Source organism: Passer domesticus, chromosome 5, assembly GCF_036417665.1.
Source record: "Passer domesticus isolate bPasDom1 chromosome 5, bPasDom1.hap1, whole genome shotgun sequence".
NCBI classification, from domain to species: domain Eukaryota; kingdom Metazoa; phylum Chordata; class Aves; order Passeriformes; family Passeridae; genus Passer; species Passer domesticus.
In genome coordinates, this window is record NC_087478.1 from 68863093 (window position 1) to 68879370 (window position 16278).

At 39.7% G+C, this 16278-nt stretch overlaps 2 long non-coding RNA genes across 2 annotated transcripts in view; both read right to left on the minus strand.

Annotated features, from left to right (window-relative positions):
- Positions 1-13597, minus strand: part of LOC135301384 (uncharacterized) — a 35477-nt gene extending 21880 nt beyond the window's left edge. Inside the window, exons 1-2 of the long non-coding RNA XR_010363148.1 lie at positions 13434-13597; positions 13268-13327 (exon numbers count right to left, since the gene is read on the minus strand). This is a non-coding gene — a long non-coding RNA (uncharacterized LOC135301384). The remainder of the gene's footprint in view (positions 1-13267; positions 13328-13433) is intronic.
- Positions 1-16278, minus strand: part of LOC135300867 (uncharacterized) — a 159613-nt gene that overhangs the window by 48558 nt on the left and 94777 nt on the right. The gene's annotated exons all lie outside the window — the stretch shown is intronic.

Consider the following 16278-nt stretch of genomic DNA (forward strand, 5'->3'; position numbering starts at 1 on the left):
GAAAGAAAAGATAAAGAGAAATATGACAATTAAAAATTTAAAAAATGAAACAGTAGTTATACAGTTTTGTAACATTAAAATAAATACAATTGCAGTGAGGATTATGTTTTAAACAGTCCATTTGACTTGATGTTTGCTTTGTGTGGTAGGCAGCAAAGATAGAATTAGCATTTAATTGTAATAAACAGGTTATGTGGGTCCATATTGCAGATCTTAAGCAAATTTAAAGCATGAGCGAGTGCTTCCTTTGGCACTAAGCTCATAGGGGAATTTTGGGATTGGCCTTTTCAGCGTGACTGGCCCAATGGTGTCTAACCTTTTCCAACCGGCTTTTCGGACCACCACAGCCCCCAGCTTATGCTGAGGTGCTGACTTTGCTCCTCTACTCAGGGCTTTCAACTGGTTTAACCCAGAAGACACACGGTTTTAGGTCATTAAAAGAAAAATAAAAAGAAAAAAAAAAAATTGGCTTCAGCTACAACCTATACTCAGGGAGCATTCACCACAAAAACCGTCAATGCTAATTTAAATGTATAGTGATACTTAAATAATATAACATGGACCTTGAATGTAATTCTCATATCAAACTTGCTATTCTCCTCAGAGGTGTCATCTCTAAATAAAATCAAATGAAATTGTGTATTCTGCAGCCACAACTAACCGCCTCACACTACATACTAGGTGCACAAAACCCAAGCTCCATCCTGTAAGTTTGATTTCACTGTCACAGTTTTATTTAAAAAGTGATTAAATGGATTTAAAATCATTGACATTCCTCTGAATACTGAGGAACTGAGGAAAGAAAGAACACTTGAAGCAACTCAGGTATGTTTGATTAAAATTGACATACATAAGTATGTACAAATGCTTATTCATCCAGCTTGGTTCTAAGATCAAATATATATTCACACCTCAGGTGAAACTCAATCATCTCAATGGCTGGCTTAGAACAATCATAAAAATAAGCAAAATAAAGACAGATTTTCACAGGTACTTTATATGCTCCCTAAAAGATCATATGATTATGAGTACACAGGTACTTTCATTTTAAATATGCACATATATATCAACAGTGTCTAAACAGGATTTGTACATTACTTTTTCCTTCCTACCTCACATGTTTCTGGAAGCAGTTTTACCTGGAGATAATTTCTCTTGAACTGCAGTAATTCATAGTAAATATTTGTTCTGTGTCCACTAATGATCCAGAGGGTTCAGATATATCATATTATTGTGGTAAGCTCTTTAATAATTTTTTTTTTTCTAAACAGTAATTCTGCTTTATCCATTAGCTCATTCACATTGACTGTAAGTTGATTTTCTTCCTTCTCAATTTGACAAGCTTGTGTGCTTTTTTCTTCTGTTCATTTACTCTATTTTTGTGAGCTTATGCTACTTTTGATTTTGAGTTCTCCTCAGTGGTTTTATTTAAGGTGATGATCTCAATGGCATTATATATATTTTAAAGCTAAACAAATACAGGACTGAGCCCTTTGCTCCTAACTTATTTAAATATTTCATTATATGTGAACAATTTTCTTGATTCTTAACCTGAATTGTTGCAGTTATTAAATAAACAACTGAATGTTTCTGAAATGTTGTCTCTCTTTGTGGACAAATCCTAAAGAACTAGTTTTCAATTATTCATTAAAACATGTTTATTTTAGAAAAATATGAAAAATCTGAGTATATGTATTTATCTTCTGTTGTGGTTTTCTCATGGATTTATCCACATTGTTATGTTATATGCAAAATGACCTTTATATTGCATGTCATTCAACTATCTTCACCTGGTTCTGATTTTTTTCATGATGTTTACTTAATATTTTCTTAATTTTCTTTTTTCTTTCATTAGGTTGTATTTACAAATGAAAACTACATTTATATGGGGTTTTAAGCTTTCCTGCAATGAGATGCAATTTCTTATCTGTTTATACAAACAAATTAATAACCCAAACAGCCATCAACTCATGTTAAATGAGTGGCAAGTAAAGCATCCAAAAATTGCCTTATTCTGTTTGGGCTCCTCTTGTCACATGCAATGAAGAAGACCAAGAGCAGACACAAGAAATTATTATCTGTACATCACAACACCAACCTGATTTACTTTTCAACTGAACATCTTTTAGACAGAAAGCAGATTAATCAAGTGAGATATCTTTAAAAAGTTTTTCTGGTTTTACTTTTTGTCTGCTAATACATTTCAATACACAATACATGCTAATACACAAAAAGGCCATGCCTATTCCACAAGATACAAATCTAGACAACACACTGCAAAATAAAATTAAGCACAAGGGAGGTAGTAGAGACTGTGACCTGAACGGCTCACTTCAACAAAAATTTCGTTTCTCTTCGTTGCTCTGCATTCCTCTGTGCTAAATAAAGAAGAACTACCAAGAGATTGTATTTCTTCCTATTTCTGCTCCAGGAAAAGAGGAGAGATTAAAAACCCACACTGTTGAAAAGAAGCCAGACTTCTTTTAACAAAATACTTCAGAACATGCTTAAGGTTAAGTCCACATGTGACTCGCCTTCACTACACACAAGAATCATTGGATAAAACACTATGATCCGCTGCACGCTCTCTCTTGCACTTCAGTATCTGTGAAGATTTCCCTTGATCCTTGTCAGCAGCATCCATAATTCTTACATGTGAGCATCATTGACCTACTTTCCAAGATCTTCAGACATCACCATTGGTTATTTTTAGCACTCTACTGACTCATTTGATGTTTCTGTGCATAGAGGGCTAGCCACTGAGAAGATTACCTCTCTCCACAATCTTACCAGCACATTTTCACCAGCTTGAGACCACAGATGTGGAAAGTGTCCTGCAAGTCTGGACTAAGGGAGAAATTTCTCACATGGCCTACTACAAACCACAGTGATAACCCTCTGGAAAGTTGGGGTCAAGTTGCCAGCAGTCATGGCTAACCTCTGCATGCTCACAGAGCAGCTTACAGACATGTGGAAATAAATTTTAGTTTTTGTTTTCTTTCTTCATTGGTAGCTTCCCTTCATGACAGTTATTTAATATATATATATATTTTTAGCAAAAATTAAGACAGATTCTTGCCACTGCCAAGACAAGTCTGTGCAGGAGATTTTCTACTGACTTCTTCCAAAGGAGATACTTTCAGCATGATTCACAGTTGAAAATAAGAACAGCAGTGCAGTTACTCCACAGGACAGAAAGATATTAGCAGTTAATACAGCACAACAAACCTTAAAAATGACCATTTACAGGGTAAAGTGCAAGAATTGCATTAGTCTGCAGAGTCACATAGGAAATGCAAGGCACTAACAGCTGCATGACTTGCTTAGGACAGCAAACACTACCTGGGACTAGGAACTTCCAACCTCAGGGGCACCATGACCTGATGGCTCAGCCCAAGCAGGCTCTCACTGGCTGAGAACACCACATATGGACAATAGCACAGTAAGAAATTTGTCTAAGAAGACCAAATATATATAGCCATGGCCTTGGCATCTGATGGGCATCTCAGCCTGTTGTCAGGCTCCTTCATGCACTGGGCTGTAGCTCCACTTTGCACAGAGTTAATATGAGAAAATGAATTCTCTGATTAGTTCCATCCTGAGTGTGCTTGTGTCTTTTCTCAATGAAAGGGGAAAACACATCAACCACCACCCACACTAGTTCCTCCACCTTCACAGTACCAGAGCTGTTTTTCTGGTCAGTACCAAAGACATCTGCCCCATCAGAATTAGAGGAAGAATGTCAGTCTGTCAGCATGGGGAGGAGGGCTGTCTTACCCACTTTGCAACCTCCTGCATGAAGATAATACTGTACTATTCATTATGGAAAGGCAATTATACCTTCATCAGTAGAAGTCATTGCAGAAGCTACTGGGTTTTGGTAGCTAGATGTTGTTAAGTCCAGGATGACGGCAATCAATATAATAATTCTTTCTGGTTAATTACCTAAGGGAAGTCTGCATTTCTACTGCAGGATGGATACAGATTTGTAGATACTCATCTTTCAAACTTTGAAATGTTAAAGGTGTCTGCAACCTGCAGTTTGGCAAACCATCCTATATCACCAAAATATCTTTTCTGTATCAAATTCAAGTGCCCTTGCAGGATTTCTCATTATTTATTTCCTGTATATTCTGTAGCATTGGTCTTGGATTATCAGAAACTGAGCAGTGTTGTAAGAAACAGATTAAATAAAAGAGATTTTTCAAACATATTGAGCTGACTGAGGCCAACTGAAGTCTTACTTAGCCCATCAAGAAAGCATTTTTGTAAGCTTTTCAAACCTGAGACTAGAAAACTGAAATTATTCAAAAATACAGCACAAACAAGAGTGTTCCTCAGGATTTAAAGACTGCAGGACACACCTAATCACTATTAGACTGAAGAAATTTATTGTGGGAAGTCAGATTCTCTAGAAAACTTTCCTGAGATGCTATCCATTCCAGTTGTTCTGCATTTTGATTTTAAACTTTATTTATTTGCCAAGAAGGAAAAAGCCTCAATCATATTCCGCATGTCTACTGCTAGAAGTTTAAAAAGGTATAAACCAGAAGACAAAAAAATTGTCCTCTTTCACACAGCAACTAGGACAATTTCTTGCACTTAGTCCCTGGTAGCATTCTCTAATGTAAAAAGAAACTTTAAAAAGTAGAAAAAAAATTTAAGGCTGAGAGATTTACTGATATGATTATGTAAAACTGCTTTTCTCAGATGGCCAACTCAAAAAAAAAAATGTCACAATATGGGTTTGGCTTGCATATCTGTTAGCACTTCTCTGATCCCAGCAAAGCAAATTATTTCAGAATAATGCACAAACTCATTGCAAACTTGAAGTGTAAGCAATAGCTGTGAAGCTCTGGAGAAAAGAACAAGCAAGTTAATGCCTTTCCTAACAATGATGGTAGAGCCATGAGTCACATCTCTTCAGAAAGTCCTGGTGTCAGTCTGGTGTCACCTAAGGACATAAACTGAAGGAGTATTCTCCACCTACAAGCTCAGGTCTGGTCTCAGTTGACTAAAAGTCATTGCCAAAATCTGAAGAGGACAAAATGCCATGGATCAATACCATGAAAAACTCTTCAGCATATGCAAAAAGTGCACATTTTTTGATGTCACTGTTTTGAAATAATAGGACAGCAACGACCCTGATGAAGAACAAGAGAGAAATTTCCAAGTCGTCACCTGGCTCCACATGGGATAACAGTGTTATACTGCAAGGCAGAATATATCTTTTGCTGAAATAAAAACATGTACCTTAAAAAATACCCAAAGGACTCATGAAATGCTGAGTAAGTAAAAGATGCCACATGCAGAGGGGTAGTACAGAGTGTTCCAGTAATGAAGATGGACAGAAAAATCCCTGGTTTTGCCAGTAAAGGGACTGTGGTTCTACCAGATGGCTGATGCCATTCTCAGTTGATGGGAAACTCTGCCTTCAGGCTTCTTCTCCACAAATTGGTAAACAGGCTGTGAAATCAAGTAGCGTATCTAGTTTGGCTTTAATTGCAACCCTTCTTGAACAACTGCTTCATTACTTACCTAATTACTGCTGAACTTTTCTGTTATGCTTGTTAATTATATGAGTAAGTGCAAGGTGCAGCACTTCAGCCAGGAAGGTAAGATTCATTATCTAAAATTTTAAAAGACAAAACCAACATTTACATATTTTATCTTTCAGCAATTTTTTTTTTTTTTGTTATCCACAGAAAATCTCTTGTAACAGCAAATCAAGACTAAGACTACGTTATGCTACAGAGTTTGCAGTACTGCAGGCAAATCCCTCTGCTTTGAGCTAGCAAACACCCAGTTGAGGAAACACTTTCTCAAATAATGTAAAACTGGTTTACAACAGAAAAAGAATAGTTAGGGTGAATTCAGATACTGTTGTCAAGAGGAACATGCTAATTGCTATGAAACTACTGCACAATTCAATGCCTCCAAGGAGGCATCTCAACTAGTCACAACAATTAATGAAGGCTTTAAACTGTGCTAGATGTTAGGTTGTGCAATGCAAGGCTCATTTCCATGAACACAAAAGGAGCACCGAGGAAACCTCGGTAACCTAATAACAGAAAGAGAAGCCCCCGCTCGGGTCCCTCTCGGGGCTACTTCAAGGGAGCCTCAACCCCAGTGGCCAGGAGGACACCCTGCACTATGCAGGGGTGGGATACCACCTGTGAAAGCACGAGACCCGTTATGGAACAGAGGGGAAGAGCATTCCAGTGATTTAAAAAAGGATTTTTAACAGAGGAACTGAACATGGAAGAAGGGAGGATGCAAGATGTTTTGTAGAAAAATATGCTCAGTATAATAGAGGGATAGGAGGGGGAAAAGGGGGCCAGTCTTGTGTAAGCAGGGCTGGCATCTTGTGTGGCATCACTTCATCACATCTTCACCATGGTGTGATAGATGAGTAATGCAATGATTGACTCTCACAATTAATAGACAAATATAATGTATATACGTTAAGAAAAGTTTTATAGATTTATAGTTATGTTTTACCCACTTGCATGGTTATCAAGAGAGAGCTGGGGTTGGGACATCTGGGAGGGTCGGCTTGTCACTATGGCGATATCTGATATCCAACCAGGATTTGAGGAAGAGATCTCTGCCACTGGAGAGCGAAGGAGGGGTCAATGGACACAACTTTGGGAGGGGTTAAATGGTTAAAAGGCAAAACCTCCATTATGTGAGAGAGAGCACGTGGCGGGGAAAATCCTTTGCTCCTGGCCCTGTAACCTTTTTTCTCTATTCAGTCTCCTGTTTTATTTTTGATAAGGTTTAATAAACCTTTTTAAACTATGAAAAGTGAGTAACCATTTCTCACAATGGCAGCACCTGCAACTGCAGCAAGCAAGGGTGAACTTGTCACTGTGTGATCTCTGTTTCTGCAATTCCACTAAAACTTCTGCAGGGAAAAAGTAGCTGTAAGCTGTGAAGCTTCAGCAAAGGGAATGAAATTATCAGCAACTCTTTCTCAAGCTAAGCAAACAAGGAAGCTTTTATGAGATCTTTCAGGAATTCAGATTCCATCTTGGATTCCTGTGAAAGTGAAATTGTGGGCAATGAGTGCTATTATCTTCAGACAGCTGAGTTATTAGCAACCATAGAAACTTTTTAATCCAGTCCTGAACTTCTGCAAAATACCAGGCAAGAATTTAGAACTGAACCTGAAATGTGAATCCAATACCCTTGGAATTCATAGCTGAAAGCAATGACCTGACCATCACTACAGAAGTCCTGATAATTGTGAAATACAAACATGTAAATTCCTGCCAGATCAACAGATTAATAACTGACATCTATTACAGAACTGTAAAAAAAAGTAGAAACTTATCCTATAGATCAGTTATTAAAATTTTGATTGTGGGTAACAAAGAGAGAGAGGAAAAAATGACAACTGTATAGTGTTTCCATCTCAATGTCCTGCATGTACCTTATAGAACAATATACTATAAAGGCAAGAAAGAATTGTTACTGATTGTAACAAAATTACAGTAATGGGTCTCCTGGTTTTTTGGTTAGTGTAAATACAGTTTGTGTATATAGTATAGTCACAAAGGGCTTCAATTTCTGGTACAACACCAGCCTTGCTGACTGTGCACAAAACATTCACGTTTAGTGTAAGAAGAACAGATTCAGGCAAAATTTACCCAGACCTGCAGAGCTCTGGTGAGCATGAACCACAGCATCCATATAGTAAGAGCTGCCCTGGGCAACTCTGACAATGAACATAAAGTTGTTGTTAGGTCTGTTCTAATTTCAAATAACTTGTCTACTTATAGTCAATAAACATCAATATTTGAGGTGCAATAAAAAGCTTTAAACCAAACTAAAAAAATCCCAACGAAATCCAAACAAACAAACAAAAACCGCAACCAACTCCCACAAAATCCCAAACAAAAAAACCCAAAAAATAAAAACCCAATATCCCCAAACCCAAACAAAAAACAACCAAACAAAACCACAAAAAACCTCAAATTAAAACAACTAAACCTAATAACCAACCAGCCAAAACACATACCCACACCAAAGAAACCCACCACAAAACAAAAATCAAGATCCCACTCGTATCAATTGAAGAATGTTATCATGGAGACTGTGATTACCATGCAGAAGACAGTACCCAGCAATGGTTCTCATACCTAAACTGAGTCCAGATGGAGATGTCTCTGGAAAGCTTAATTAGAATTTAGACACTGACCCTGGCAAATGGGCTGAACGGTAAATGAGCACATGCTGGATAGAGGCCAAAGGGATTCAACCCTTCCCTTACCTACAATATCTATTTTTGTTTGTTTTTTTCAAGCAGTAACCATTGCAAGGAGTAGTATCACACAGATGCCAATGGCAGCTAGGATTCATCCCAGTATGTCTGGGAGCAAGGAAGCAGAACAGCTCTTCAGTGCATGGGTCCCTTACCAGAGGGGTGAAGGAAGAGGGGACACAAAGGGGCACAGATGGAAAGTACTGCACAATTGCTTCTCCTGCAGCTGAGCAACACAGGACATGATCACTGGGACCCCAAAGTCTAGTCCAAAGGAGGCACACTGCAAAATTTTGGGAAAAAGCTGGGAAAACAGCTCTGAATGACCCCAGGGATGCAGGTTGCTCCCAGCACCTCCTTGGAGATGCCATTTATGAATGGTGTTCCAAACTGCCTGGGTGATCCACAGGCTCACCATCCTCTGTGTGGCTTTTAGGGAGAAGACACCCAGGAAAACTAAAGCCCCTGAATTGTTTTATTGGGTGAGGATGGTAAGTGAAGGCTGAATTATTTGAACTGGAGACAGAGGAAAACTGATATGATTTACTGAGCCTTTGCCAAAGACAGAACACCAATTTTGTAATTTTTTAAAAGTTACATTTTCCACCAAAGGTATGTAACCCAGGCCAGCTGAAATTAAGTGGAGGTGGTCATAAGAATAAAAAATGACCATGGCAGGGAAGCAGTGAAGGGCTGCAGATAACTTGGCAGAGTCAGGGTGGGATCTGTACAGGGCAGGACTCTAGAGGTGGTGAGTGCTGAGGAGACAGAATAGAAACGTGCAGAGAGTTTTTCCTGCACAATACTTTCATGAAACAGTAAAAACTTAAAAAGCAGATGGGGGAAAATAGTAGAGAGAGAGTGAAGACACCTCTCATATTAGTATTCAAAGATAAATGCTCACTGAATAACTGACCCATGTGCTTTTAATGCGGAAAACTGCACAGGGAGAAGAGCTTGCTGCCTGGAAATGACAACTAGAGATGGTCTTGCCTTTCTGCCAAAGAGAAGTCTCTGGCTCCTCTAAGCAGGAGGCTGCACAGTTATACCCTTTTATACCTGCCTCACCATCCCCTGATGTCTATGAGAGTGGGAAACAAGCCTTGCAAGCCCAATCTTGTTAAGGTAATTCCTATATAGGGCAAATAAAAAGTAGCAAGACACAAATTACCGAGTGCTTTGCTAGCTATTAAATGCGCAAATAATTTGATTTCTGAATTATGGATTATCCAATGAATGCTGGTCAGCTGTGGTAGGAACTTGAGGTCTAGACACTCTACTGTAAGCAACATGGGCCCTATGTTTCTCTTTATGCTTACATCCTGACTGAGCAGACTTACAGGCAAAATGGTAACAGTTTCACATACCCTGGCTTTTTCCATCTGTTATCAGGATGCAGCTAATGCAGGAATAAGTACATTTAATGCAAATTTCATAAGTAAATTATAGGAGATAATTTTTTCCATGTTATATGAGAAAGTAGATCTCAACTGCATTTCACTCTGACCGGTCCAAATTATTTTTATGGTAGCAAAACAGGCACTAAAAGCAATCTAACCACAAAAATTGAGGGTATCACCACCAGTACACCAGATGTTGATGTGTCACCTTTGGTAAGCATTACAGATTGTGATGAATGGGCTGCTACAAATACACAACGAAGTTTCAGGTTAAATTAGCTTTAGACATGCCAAAAAATCCACACATTCTCTCTGTACTGGTCCCACTCATAAAGCTGCTGACTCCCATGGTGAATATGGAGACATTGCTACAAGTGCTCACTAAGGAATCCAGAAGTGCTGCCAACCTCTTTCCTCTTTGCTTAACATGAAAAAGAGTTCCCCTTGATGCCCCCTCCATAGTTATGTGCCAAAAGAGAGGGTGCAGATCACGAACACACATTGCTGGATAGCTGGAGATTTTAAGCAGCGCTGTTTTTCCCTGTAGACAAGCTTGAGTGAAAAAGCAGATAACTGTGACATTTTTCAGAGGGTCAGCCCTGCAGTGCCAGAGCAGATCTGAATTTGGGAGGTGCAGGGAGACCGTAAAATGAGCAGAAGAGCTGCTTTCAAGTTGCAGAATCTTTGTTTTGGGAGACTTCCACACTACATGGAAAAATGCCCAATTTTCATGCCTTTAGACTCATGTCCAGTGACATCATCAAGAACAAACTGGTGTTGAAAACCCTGCTTTAGGCTGAAGGAAGAAGAGATTCCAAACTGGTTATCTGAGGACTGCTAGAAACTATTTTGTGCTAGGGAGAATGATAAGCCACAATAATATAGTCTAACATTTAAAAAGAACGATTTAATTGAAAATGTATTCCCTCAGGGGAAAAAAGGTCAAAATGGGATTTACTTGATTAGACAATGTGATGGCTGTTATGGTGATTAGGACGCCTGAGATAAACAGTGACTGTAACATATATTGACATTAAACCCTTAAATCAAAGAAACAAACACATCATTAACAAGAAATAATTCAGAGTGATGGATAGTTATTATAGTTAGAAAGAAGGGAGATCTAAATCATGGGACAAAGTGGGAATTGTGTGTGCTATAGGAAATATTTTGCATTTTAGATGACTGTGGTTTCATGCTATTGGTAAGATGTGGGAAATTAATTATACCAGATTTTATTTTATGAATGCTTTATGTAGAAGACTGTCATAAGGCACTGAAAGCCTCAAACCAATGTATTATACCTTCAGAAAATCCATTACTTGTGCCATTTTATAGAACACAAATATTCTTAAGTGTCCCTGAAAGATATTCAGTGCAAGTGTGGGGGAAGTTAATAGGTCTAAGATGAAGCTAAACTGATTTTCCCAGGGACTTACCACTGGAATTGGAGTACAAACCTCCTCATCAGCCAGCATAATAATTTACCCAGCCTTCAGCAGCAGGAGCATTTCTGCATCTCTCTTTGTGTTAACAGAGGCAAGAGCATAAACAGTGTTTACCTGCTGCAGGATAAATGGTTCTGACCACTCCACCACAAAAACTAAACCCTCTTTGCATGCATGAGTTGAGGCTGTAGCTTGACTATTATTTCTTTTTGGGGCAAGATCAGATTCAGCAATTCCCAGCACAATTGTTGCCCCTGCACACACTGTTCCTCAGCACACCAGTGCTTTTCTTCCACCTCATGCCAAAATTCCCAAATAGACAAGGGACAGAACACAGGTAGAGCAGCAGAGCTGCTTGTGCTGCTGCTGCCACTGAAGTCAGTGCCAACCAAGTGATGCCTGGGCTCTGGTCACATGTTTTAATAGCTCAGCAATGTTCTATCAGTGCCAGAAAGAGTATATAGGTAATGTGAGAAATTCAATCAACTTTTCCTTACTTGAAAAAAAAAAAATATCACAACCAAAAATGCAAAAGGATCTTTAGCTCTTGTGGAAACAGTTTCATTTGCAAAGGCGTCCTTTTGTTCAAGAAACCAAACCACTTGTCACACATAAGCAAGATTGACAAACACTGGATGTAAGAATCAGAGATTTGGAGAGGTTTTGCTCTGCTTTTTCCCTACTTCAGCAGTTACATAAGATAAACTCCTATTCAACAAAAACTTAGTGACCTTTAATATGAATTGCCCTAGGGCTCTTAGGCCTTGGAGGAGATACCAGAAGTTAGATTGGAAAATAGCCTTCAGCTTGGAGGTCTGCCTCTTGCCAAGCCAATGATGAACGACAAAGGAGGCGGGGAAACATATGCCCTTGAAACATCAGAGTTATATGCAATCACACTTTGTCACTGTTAGCAGCTACATTTTCTGCACAGGCCTTGAGTTTCTGCAGCAAGTTCATCTTACACCAGTTTTTGGGTGTGCTCTTCTCTCCCCCATCATGAGAGCACTCTATCAGCCCTCGGGACAGCCCATTCCTTCACAACACCAACAAAACCTACGACACACATAAATACTAAGTTACTAAGTACATACAAGGCTGACATACACAAAACATTCATCTCCATTTCATAGGACAGCTGAGAAACACACACCCTCTTCGGCTTGAAAGTGCTGAGATACAACAGCCCCACAAGATGGGGGGCACACTGTGAAGCAGACTTAGACTTTTTGTCAGGAGGCTTCTTTCTCCAGATCCCCATAGAGCTGATTGATTTTCCAGCCCAGAAAGTTTTTCTCTAGCTCACAAATCCACCAAAAGAAAACCACACAAAAAGAGCATTTCAGTTCACCAGGTGGGCCTTGAGACAGAGATTTGCATCTCTAGCAAGTACCACATCCAGCAGGATACAGCAATTTCACTCCAGAGCTGGCTCCATCCAGGAGCCCTAAACAAGCCCAGGTTTGCAGAAGATTGTGTGGACACATCTCAGGCCTGCAAAACCATCTACCTAAGCATTGTACCTTCAGTCAAGGAAGTTGAGTAGACTACAAAGGTTTGCTTGGTCCTGCCAAGAGCCTCTGGCAACCCTTCCTTTATTTTGTGGCTGCCTTCTATAAAAAAGGTGATTGTTCTGGGGCTTTTTTTGGTTTTGGTTGTTTTTTTTTTTTGTCAAGTGCAAACAGTAATACTTTGTATGAAAGACTATTTACCCTCATGTGTCTTGTGACTATCTTGAGATCAAAGACTCCCAATTACAGGCACACAACAACATTTTCCAGCTCAATGAGAGGCAAAATAAAACCTGGAATTCAAGTTAAATTACAATATTTTTGAAACTAAAGTTAGACATAGAACATAGTTTTGAAATCTGCAATTTTAGGGCTGCAAAAGATGAAATAAGCTTTACTTAAAATTAATTTAACCCCTCAATTTATGGTCTTTCAGATGGTGCAGAGCTAACCTATTTAATGTTCATCACAACTGGATGAAAATTTTTACATCAGCAAAGAAGGCAGCAAATAGCAAGGCATAGTTAAACACACAAGTTATGATAAACAAGAATGAATATAAACCAATATGGGTTGGAAGTTAAAATAGACAACATTGCCTTAAATTTTTTTCAGATGCAAGGCATAAAAATAGCTACTGACCTGCATCCAGGTAGCAACAACCTCATCATCTTCCTGGAGGAAACCAGATCGGCAATCTGCCTGGAAGGACACAGAAGGATGCAGGCCTGGCTTCCTCACAGCAGGGATTTAGCAGGAGAAGGTTGCATCCCACCATCCAGGGCATCACCAAGAGGCAGGGACCTACAGTACTGAACATGGAGGGCTGATGGTAATGGTATCCATTGGTGGTTTACAGCACAGCCAAGGACGAGCCAGGAGCTACCCAGGGGCAGCAGGAGAGTGTGGCCCCACAGAAACTCAGGAAAAAAGCAGCAACTCCAGGCTGAACGGAACTGACCCCAGGCCATGGTGTGGTTGGAGGGTCCAGGTGAGGCTGGTCAATGGCATCATTAGGCCCATTAGGTATTTTCACAGGTGGTCCTTGAGGCTGTGATAGGCCCCAAGCACAGTACAGTTTACAATGAATGAGAAACTACAGAAGTAACCAGTGTGGTATAGTTAAGTGACATCAGGCTCTGGACATGTGAACTTCTGGAACCTTCCCAGGTGTCAGTACTTACACTTAAACCAATGTGTCAAAACAAGGTCAAAAAGTCTGAATATGGAATGGGACAACTCTCAAGAAAGCTTGGAATGAAGCAGATCAAAGACCACTTGATTCATATGTATATTATGTTTAATTTTTTTTGTTTTTTTCATTACAATGTCTATTTCCCTTACACATACTGTATTTTCAAGCACTATAACCAGAAGTTCTCTTGGCTATTTCCCTTCCGCTGGCATGGCAACAATTTTTAAAGAATGATGGTTCCAAACGTCAATCCTGGCCTCAGTTTTTCTATTTGAAGCCGCTTTTGTATTTAGCTCACAGTTCTTTTAAGTAGCCAATTTTCAAATGATGAATGTTTAGAAAAACTAATGACTATTTAGATTTCTTGAACTTTAGGCATGCAAAAACTTTACTGCATTTAAGGAAAGAACATTTAACTGTTATCAATAAAAAAAGTTATGGAGCTTGTTCCCTTGACTCAGAACATTCAAATCCCATGGGTCCTAAAATGACTACACTTTAAAGTTCAGCAAGTACGTTTCTGACTAATTTGATGACCCATAAGAAGAACTTAGATCAAATTATTGACTGACCTATTTTTTTGCCTGAACACAACATTATATACAATGGCTGTACAGTTTAACACGTACATTCATACAACAGCAATTTCCTCGAGGAGTTTGCAGCTCAGAAGCGAGTAATTATATTATGCAACATTTCCAAAACATGCTCCACTCATTCACTATTAGCCACACTACTGTGTGCATGTGCCTAAAATTCTGTTCTCTGAACTGTGCTCCTTCATGGGAACCACTGCTCCCGCATCAGCACCCTTCGCCAGCGGCGAGGTGAGAGGAATCTCAGCCACGAGAGGAATTTTGGTCAGGAGCTGGTTTCAGTGCCCTCCTTTTCACCACGGACTTCCACGATCTCTGAGCTTACAGCTGTAAGAGGACAATCCCAAATAAGAAGTCAATTAAGATGAAAGCAGAAGCTGCAGAATCCCACAAACTTGTGGCTCTGAAACCAGTGTTTAACTTAATCCAGGCCACTTTCCCACTGACAATCTTCTCATGCACAGCTGCTGTTGCATCACAACAGCAAATTATTCCTGTTCATCAACACCAGCAAGAAACCTCTTGTGTTTAATCTTTAAGCATGACCTTTAAAGAGTCATAGTAAGACAACCTCGACAGCCAGTGGCAGTTGGATGCCTACAGTGATTATAGATTTGGAAATCTCTTGGGTTGCTCACAGCACTGTTAGAGCCTCAGATTTGTTACATATTTTATTGTGTACTTGCATCCTCAAGATTTTCCATGAGGCATGCAGAATGAATTTCTCTATATAAATCTCACATTTGCTGAGACTCTGTATTTGACTCACCTTATTCTGTAACCAAACCACAAACTGATTTTTTTCTTTCTTTCAAATTATCCAGAATAATAAATTGGCAGATTTAGTTCCTCTGGCATCTACCTGGTGTTTCCCATAAGACAAATGCATAAATTTTCTGAGAAGCTAATAAACTGCAAAACTTCCAGGGCTAATTAAAAGAGTTACTTGGAAAACCTCTGGTATTAGATTCCCAGGTTATTCTTATGCCCAAGTACACAAATCTGAGATAGAAAACGAATAGTAAAGAATATTTTAGGTGGGGAGCACTGAAGCTATCACACACCACCTGGCCTAGGTCACTCCAGGTCTCAAGCAAGCAGGAAGTGAGAATGTCCATGTGGTCCCAAGCTTTTTGGGCAGGGAGCAGTGTATTTCCCTCATGGGAAATATCAGAAAACACGATGGCATTTTTGAGACATCACCAGGTGTGCCAGCAGAGCAACACAGATATGGCAAGGACAAAGAACTTAGATGTCCTGGGAGCAATGCCTGATCTGAGGAGGAATTCCACCAGGATTTGCAGCTGGGAGGAAGGAGGGAACAGAAGTGGGGCCACAGGTGTGGCACAGACCTCGGGGTCTGGAAGGCCATGCTGGGATGGACACATGGCTGCACTTACATTGAGGGCTGCAGTAAGTGACTCCAAGCTGGTGCCTGGAGCTGCCATGCTGAGAAGGGCTTAACACCTGTGAAGGGCTTAACACCTGTGATGGAGCCAGTGTTTAAGAACCACTGGATTTTCAGTGCTTTATAATGTTAAGTGCAGAGGGATTTGAGAGATGAGGCTATAACAGAGACCTGACTGCTTTTAATAGACTGGCTTTTCACAAATTTTAGGAAATCCATCCCAGGTCCCCCCTATCACAAGTTTGGGCTTGACCTTTGCTGCATACAGGTGCCACAGCTTAGCTCAAGTTACTCCCATTCCACGGTCTCACAGGATCTTCTCCAATCTTTAGAGAGCCTGAGAACAAAATTGAAAGGAAACTATTGAGAGCAACCAGTGTCACAGTAGGCAAATAAATAGCCAAATCATGTAGAAAAGCAGCCTTGCCAAGGGAATTCATATTTTGTTCTCATA